Genomic DNA, 9,261 nt, shown 5'->3' on the forward strand with positions numbered 1-9,261 from the left:
TGATAATGAGAATATAAGCTAATGATGATTTATCCTAAATCTGTAGACAGAAAGGTCTGTTTTTTATGTTATGAAAAAGATATTATCAAATTAAATAAAAAATAAAAATCATAATTCTCACATCATCTTATACTACAATAACAATGATAGCAAGTTTTTATCATACTATTTTGTGTCGGCTACATGACTCCTTTTTCTCTATTGTGTCTTGCTAAGAGTCAAATTCTTATCTAAATCTAATAAAGAAAGGTTATTTCTAATGTCTTCTAACTAAGTATTTTTAGGTCTGCCTCTACCTTTTTTAACATAAGTCAAATATAATGCATATATTTTCCTAATTGGGTCATCAAAAGGCAGCCGTTTTATGTGACCATATCATCTAAGACTATTCTCTCTAATCTTATTTTTCACTGGAGCTACTCCAACCTTTTCACGTATATGCTCATTTCGTATCCCATCTTTAAGAGTAAAGCCACTCATCAACTTGAGCATCCTCATCTCTACAACAATTAACTTAATAATATGCTTCTCTTTTAATAACTAATATTTAGGACCATAAAGCATTGCAGGTCTCACCACCATCTTATAGAATTTTCCCTTAAATTTCAGGGGTACTTTTCTATCACACAATAAGCCCAATGCATTCCACCACTTCAACCATCCAACTTGAATTATACTAATAATATTCCCATATGTTTCACCATTATTCTGAATAATATATCAAAATCTAAAACATGTACTCTTATGAATGAGTTGATCACCCAAAGTCACAATCCTCCAACTAAATCTATTACTACTAAAATTACACTATATATTCAATTTTAAATCTACTTAAATGAAACCTTTAGACTATAAGGTTGACCTCCATAATTCAAGTTTACCTTCAACTCCCTCTCTAGTCTTATCAACAAAAAGAATTTCATCAGCAAGAAGCATATACCATGGTATAACCTCTTACAAATGTCTAGTGAGAACATCCATGACTAAAGAAAAAAGATATGGCTTAAAGCTTATCCTTGATGTAATCCAACTGAATAGGAAAATACCAAGTTAAACCACGTTGTGTTTAAACACAAGTAACAACTCCTGCGTACATACCCTTAAAGACTTGAATATAAGCATTATTAACCCTTTTCTTTTCTAGAACTCTCCATATCACTTCTCTTGGAACCTTATCACATGCTTTCTTTAAATCAATAAATATCATATGTAGATCCTCCTTATTCTCTCTATACTTCTCTATTAAACCTCTCAATAAATTTAGAGCTTCCATAGTATACCTACCTTACATGAATCCAAATTGATTTTGAGAAACATTAGTGTCATGCCGCAACCTATGCAACATAACTCTCTCCCATAGTTTTAAAGTATGACACATTAACTTAATTCCTCTATATTTGAACAATCTTGTGCATCACTTTTATTATTAAAAATATGAATCAACACACTTATTCTCCACTCATTTGTCATCTCTTTAGTCTTCAAAATAATATTAAAAAAATTAGTAAGCCAAGAAGTTCCTTCATCTCCTAAGCATTTCCATACCTCTAATGGAATATCATAAGGTCCAACAGCTTTTCACACTTCATTTTCTTTGAAGTCTCTTTAACTTCGATTTTACTAATATATCAATAAAAATAAAAATCTTTATTTTTATTTAGGGTGTTAATGTCACTAAAGTTAATCGTATTATCATAATCTTCATTGAAAAGTTTAACAAAATATCTTACCCACCTTTGTTGAATATCCTCTTCTAATTAAAGCATTTTGTGAGTTTCATCCTTAATAGACTTCACTTGAACAAAATCTTTACTACTCTTATCTCTTTGTTTAGCTAACTTATACCTTTATATTTCGTCCTCCTTAGTATCTAATCTATTATATAAATGATTAAAGCTAAAATCTTTGCATTGCAAATTACTATTTTAGACTCCTTATTGACCTTTTTATATCTTTCCTAATTAACAAAATTTTTACAGCTAAACAAATTTGTATAACAAATATTCTTACTTTTTTTATCTTTTCTTACACATTTTGTTTTCACCACCAACTATTTTTACTATTATTAGTTTTTTTCTTTGATACTCAAAGCATATCTTTTGTAATATTCTTAATATCACTAGCTATTTTTTGCCACATAACATTAGCTTCCTCATGCACAGACAAAATCTTAAGATCTAAAATCTTATTCTCAAAAAATTTTTTATTAATATTATTTAAATACCATCTAATCCTAGAACAACGATTTACTTTATTTTTTATTTTCTGCCCCTACATCTTGAAGTCCAAAATAAATAAACAATGTTGGGAACATAAACTTTCATTCGAAATAACTTTATAATATTTGTAATCTAAATGATCTATTTTTTAAAAAGAAAATAATAAATATGAGTTTTACAATATCTATTTTTATAAGTGATGAGATGCTCATATCTTTTTTTATATAAGATATTAGCAATTTCAAAATTATAAGCTAAAAAAAATCTAATATAGTCTTACCACCTCCATTAGTCGCTCCAAAGTCATAGCCATCATGAATGCTTTTAAAATCATCAACCTCTCTACCAACATGTCCATTTAAATCTTCTCCAATAAAAACTCTTTCTTTGAGAGATATTTTTTGTATTAATTATTCTAGGGTATTCTAAAATTTAATTTTGAACACATCTAAATCTACTTATGGAGCATAAATGCTTATAATATTAATAATCTTAGCATCAATAATAATATTTAAATTTATAATTCTATCTCCAATTATATTAATTTTTACAACATTATTCTTCAAACTCTTATATATAATCACACATACACCATTTCTAGTACGATTATTATCAAAATACCATAGTTTAAATCCTTAAGTTTTAATCTCCTTAGCCTTCTCTTCAACCCATTTAGTTTCGTGAATGCATATAATATTTATTTTTCTATGAATCATAATATCTATTAATTCCATTAATTTGCCTATAAGGAAACATATATTTCAAGTTCTCATTTTAATTTTAGTTTCATGTAATAGCTTCTTTGCCTACATTTGTCCATGATGTAGGAACCCTTGCCTATTTAACTCTGTACCCATGCTCCAATGCAGTAACCTTGCTCATTTTGTTGTTATATTCAGAACATACAACGCATCGCTTTCAAGAAACGTCAAAGCATTAACACAATACATTAAAGAATTCATGTCATGATTATTTGACATGTTTTATGTTGGCTGTTGACTATCAAATTTAACCCTCAACTTTTCTCATATCATATGAAAATTTAAATTTTCTTCCAATAACTACACTATTTTTAAATGTAATTGCAACCAACTTAAATTGACCTTTAATTAAACAAATGAATTTCAAGTATTATGGCTACTATTGAATTAAATAGAGTTTAATGTAGATAATTATATTTTAAAAATATTTATTAATTAGTTAAATAGAGATAGCATATATCATTATTAGTTATTTAATAAAAGTACTAATTTAGTGCATACTTATAGCTATAATTAAACAAATTAGATGCAAAATAGTGTTATTATTTATTCCTTTAACTAAATCAGCCTACTCAACTTTACATTATTTATAACATAAATTAATTAACTCCAATTGCCAATAACTAGTTTATAGTTAAACTCTTTTTGTAAGGCTTAGTTATTTTTAGTTTGATTAATTAATACTTAATTATTTACTATTAAGTAATTGATTATATCTAAAAAAATTAAAATTAAATTATTAATTATGAAAATTAAGGTTTTATTTGAGACAACTTTTGTACTGCTTTTTTAAATGATTTTTTAGCACAAACATTTTAAATTAAAGAAATTTTGGTAAAAAAAAAATGTCTTAGAAAGTAAGAAGAAAACTGTACCAAACAAAATCTAAATTTTTAAATCCTTGTATTCTTACAATGGCTGAATTTACAAAGTTCAATTTGTAAGAATAAATTTAATTTAAGAACTTACCATTATCCTCAATAAATATAAGTTAACAAACTTTAACAGTCTAAACGTCCAGCTTAAACCCTAGATCGCTCGCTCGACGACTTCAGAAAGCGAGGGAAGTCGAGTTGAGCCCCTTCAGAGGTAGATTTATTTGTCATCTTGATTCGATGAGATAGAAGAATTGACGCGAGTCAAGACATGGTGGGAACTAGATTGGTTGTGGCGCAGAGGATACTGGATATGTTCAATTGGCTGCGCGATAGGTGAAAGATGTCTTTTTGAGCTTCGTTCTAAGGTTTTTTTTTTTTTTTTTGGTTTTGGAAGCATAGGCTTATATATGATTACTACCGAGAGGCAGGAACTGGGAGCGAGTGACGGCTAAAGATTGAAGAGTTTGGATGGCGCATCTTGGCTGTATGGTGGATAGGATATTCGAAGCAGATAGCCTAATTCTTTCAAGAATTTCTTGTTTATTTGCTTCCAGGCTTTGGTTTCTTTCAGCGAATCTTATATTAGCAACGTGAAGAATGATGCTGATTCAATAAGTAGTGTTGGATCCAAATTTGTTAGTTGGAAAACAGGCCGAGAGAGCTTACTCGAACATGTCAAGCATGTGAAGGTCTTAAGAGTACCTTGGGCGAGTACTATCTATGATAAGGCCGAAGCAACCTTATCCAATGGGTAATAGGAGTGAATGCCTGAGGTCTGTTGTTTCATGAATACCCTTGTAGAGTAAATGCCGTATTAAGCTACATTTTAACTCGATATGTACTTTGTTCTAGGGTAATTTGTGTATTTTTATGTGTACTTTGTGTTTGATTGCTGATTAGGTGAATTTATGGCCATTTGATTATGTGGAATGATTTAAAGGTATTAGACATTGGATAGAGCAATGAGCGCTTTGGTGCCATATCTTGGTGCTGGCGATTGAGTCTAGAGATCATGCATAGATAACCTAGCATTTAGGTGATACTTGAAAGTGTGCATATTACATTCAATTTCAAAAGCAAAAGGACAAAAAATACAACTATGCATAAGTAGGCTCATAGCGACCTTACTTCAACAAAATTAAAAAAGAAGAAGGAAGATCATTTTCATTTGTACATTGCCAAACAAAATTACAATTTAATGCATCTTAGCACAAAAGCTAGCAACTTGATTTTCTTGTCTATGAGTGTGGTGGAAGATGACTTCTGGGGATTGAGTTGGGATGGTTAGATCAGACCTCTTATGCTGTTGATGTTGCTAAAATGTCTTTGTCATGATATTTTGAAAGATAGAAATGATACTAGCATTGCCCCCTTCAATGATGACTTCACTTTTCTCTAGCACCCACGACTTAACAATGTTCTTGATGTAGGCAAAGGGGGGGCAACTCATGTGCCAAACTCTTGGGCTGTTGGTGCTTCTCGATTTGGGGATTGGCTGTCCTGTTTTTGCTATGTATTTGGGAGCTGCTGTGCTCCAGCTCATTAATGCATGAGCTGCTGTCCTTTTTAGCTCATTATGTGGAGTGGTTTTTTCTTTTCCCCTTCCCTATGGCCCTTCAGTTTCCCCCGCCTGGTTCCTGTCCCGTGGCTGGTTCTTCTCCCCTGGTTACCTGTTATGGTTCCCCTAGCCGCCCATTCCTGTCCCCCTTGTGACTCTTCGGGTGCTGCTCTTGGACAGCCCTTTGGCCTTTTGTTTTCCTTGTCCTGATTGGCTTGGTTGAGGTATTTTGGGCTGTTTGGCTGCCCCTTTTCTCCTATATATATGAGATATTTTGTGGATAAAAAAAGGATGCTATGACATAATTTTTGGAGCCAAAACCTGTGGGTTTTTTTCTTGGAAAAGCTTGCGAGCTTGTTCCTTATCTCTTCTTATTGGGAAAGCTTGCGAACTTGTCCATTCTTCGATTTCGTCTTGGCTTCTTATCTCTTTCTTCTCTCCGCAAGTGTCCACCTCATTTGTATCTTTCATCTCAATGATTACAAGCAGGTTTAGGAGTTTTATTTCATAAGTTTGTAATGTCATGTTATGTTTAAAAGTGTTTAAAGTGTTGTGTGTCATTTATTTCCAAGTTATAAGGAACGTGTTTCTTTCTTTTTGTGACCTGGGGTTCTCCTACTATTTTTTGCAATCTTTTTGATTGCATCAGTTATAGACCACAAGAATAGCCTCAATTTCAATTTATGAGTTGTCTCAATATTCTAATTGTTGACCTCCAACTTTATGAAATCACCACGGTCATTACGAATGACAGTGCCAACTAGAACTTGATTTGAGTGAAGAAGAGCACCATCCCCATTAATTTTAATCCAATCAAGAGGAGGGGGACACCAAAGATACTTACTACGTAGTTTGGCAGGTTGAGAAGTGTCACATTGCTCTTGGATTAGGTGAGAATATGTGTTGGTGAGTGATTTGAGGATGGTAGCTGAGCCGTAGGGCCAACCATGTTTTCTTGCTTTTCTAGCGTGCCAAACTTGTTATACCACACAACCGAAGAGACGGAGCTTGATTGTGTGTGGGGCGATGGCAGTGCTGCACTATTAGCTGAGATCTTATATGTAACGAATTGGTTGAGTGTTAATTTTTCATTAATTCAGGATATTGAGAACCTTCTTGAGTTTGGCGTAGAGGCTTATGGTATGAAGTGGATGTAATTTCAGCAAAACCAAAGAACAACACAAGAAATTTAGGAAGAAGAATACACAAGAACTCTTTTTTTATTAAAAGAACTAAGAAGAAAAACACAAGATACAGTTGGAGCTTCAATTGGAGAGGAAAATCCGGCTATTCCAAATCCCTAGTCATGGGCTGGAGCCCACTCAACCTAAGCAAAACTAATTTCAGCAAAATCAAGCATAATTTGAATCACCCCAACGTAAGCCTTAAGTTGGCTCCCCTAATTCTTTTCAAATTAGCCCCATTTTTCTAAATAATTCTCTCTCGGATTTGAATTCAAATTATATATTTTTTCTCTAATTAATCCCCTTTCAATTCTAGGTAAAGCTTTTCTAAACAATTCCCTCCTCTCTTCTTGCCGGTGGCCCACCCTAGTGAGGCCCACTGGCTCAGCCGGCAGTTCATCAACTTACAAAATGGTTATCTTTAGGATAACTGCACCCCCATGGCTGGAGACCTAATGCCACAGAAGAAGGAAAAACTACACTTACATTAATGCCTAGATGTTGGGAATGTAGCACCAAGGAGATACAATTTTTGTTAACAATAAAACCAAACATGCAGTACCCAGGTGTCACCTCTCTAGTTCCTAGTTGTTATTGTTTGAATTTATTTTGAGCATTTTATATTTAGAAACTTGCTTTATTGGCCTATGGGGGTAATCTCAACATTTAAACTTGGACGTTTTAGGATTTTTGGATACACGTTTTTGAGATAAAATTTGGAGAATGACAAGTATTGGTGAAGACGGTAGTTGCATAGTCAACTTAATTTTCTTATTACTTTTATTTTTCTTATGTTGTAGACATTCATGGAGTTTATATTTTCTTTTATTATGAACTATTTTTTTCCCCAAATTTTATGATGGAACCTCAATGCGAAAATTGAATGTTAATTTCTTCTTCTTTTCTATGATTTGCTCTATGTTTGAATGCTTATTCTATGAGGTTTATCAAGTGATTTATTTATTTTGCCATCAGTTAAATGTAATTTTAAAAGAGATATTTAGGTTTAGGATGTTGATATAATAGCTTGAGTTGATATGAGACAGACATATGGGCAATCCTTTTTAGAGTTTGTTCTTAATGATTCTCTTTTTTTTTTTCACATAGACATATGGTTGCTTGTTTATAAAGGTTTTGTATGTCCGTCGGCAGAGGTTTGTAGAAAAGGTTAGTGCTTTCGATTGACCTTCAATTTAGGATAATTAATCATATATAATTAGAAGAAATTCATTTGTGTGAATTGTTAAGGGGAAATTATATCCCAAGGGTTAATCATCATTAATTTATCATCAGGCAATTTATATTTTAAATCAGTTTTATTGTTTTAATCCTAGTTTTAGTGACTTATTTTGTTATACATTTAGATAAATTAATGCAATATAAATTAGCAATTTAGGATTCTTTCTCATCACTATATTGTTTATTTTGATACTGGCACTTGACTGTTAAAATTACAATATTATGTGAGAGAATTGTAGAACAAATACTTAGAAAAAGTATATCAATTTTAGAATCAAATTGATTTCATGCAAAAATTTACCTTGGAAATATATTTTTTTGTTAGTGCAATTAATGGAAAAGTATATGGAGCAAAGAAATGATCTTTATATATATTAAAGCTATGAATGATAGAACATTGAAAAGTATTAGAAGTTATGGAGTGACTCGAGAGCTTCCAATTATTACATCAATAATCGACATTGATTTTATCTTTTTCTATTGGCTATTCAGATGTTTATTAAGAATATTCAAAGCAAGGTGCATTGGTGCATATATTTTGCAGATGACATTGTTCCTAATTTGTGAGGCATCTGCTAAAATAAGTGAGAAGTTAGAATAGTGATAGAAATAATTTGAAAATAAAAAGACTCAAATTTAGTAGAGCAAATATCAAAAATTTTATATACAATTTTAGTTATTATAATATTAATGCTTATCATTTAATATTATTAGAAGATGAGATGATACCTAGTTGAGATAGGTTTTAGTATCTTGTATCTATATATAAAAAAGTAGAAATATGGATAAGGATGCAACTTATGGAATTAAGGTTGGTTGGCTAAGTTGGAGAAGTGCAAATCGAGTTTTGTATGGTAAATTGATATCATAGGGATTGAAAGATAAAGTTTACAAAATTGCAATTAGGTTAATGATGTTATATGAATTCGAATGTTCGCAATAAAACAATCATTGATATTTATGTTGTGTGTAATAAAAATGAAAATGCTAAGATGGATATAAATCAAAATTAATAAGGATAAATTAATAAATGACTAAATTAGAGGGATGATTGGAATGACATCTATTGAATATAAGATAATTGAAAATAGACCAGTGGTTTGAACATGTATAACAAGGGTAGAAAGAAAATATAACAATTAAATGATTCAGTGAAAGTAGTATTGAAGGATTAGGAAAGATAAGAGGTGGACCTAAAGTTATATGGATTAAATTTGTGCAGATGACTTGCAATGAATAAGCTTAACTCAAACAGCGTTTACCAGAAATAAATGAAAAATAACAATTCATAAAGATGACCAAAAATTTGTGACAAAGATGATGATGATGATAAATACAATATTTTAGGAAGGTATTGCATTTCCAATTCCTTTATCTTATTTTATTTGTTTAACTAGTCAAAAAATAAATAATCAAATAGTA

The sequence above is a fragment of the Dendrobium catenatum genome, unplaced genomic scaffold (assembly GCF_001605985.2).
Source record: "Dendrobium catenatum unplaced genomic scaffold, ASM160598v2 fragScaff_scaffold_716, whole genome shotgun sequence".
NCBI classification, from domain to species: Eukaryota; Viridiplantae; Streptophyta; class Magnoliopsida; order Asparagales; family Orchidaceae; genus Dendrobium; species Dendrobium catenatum.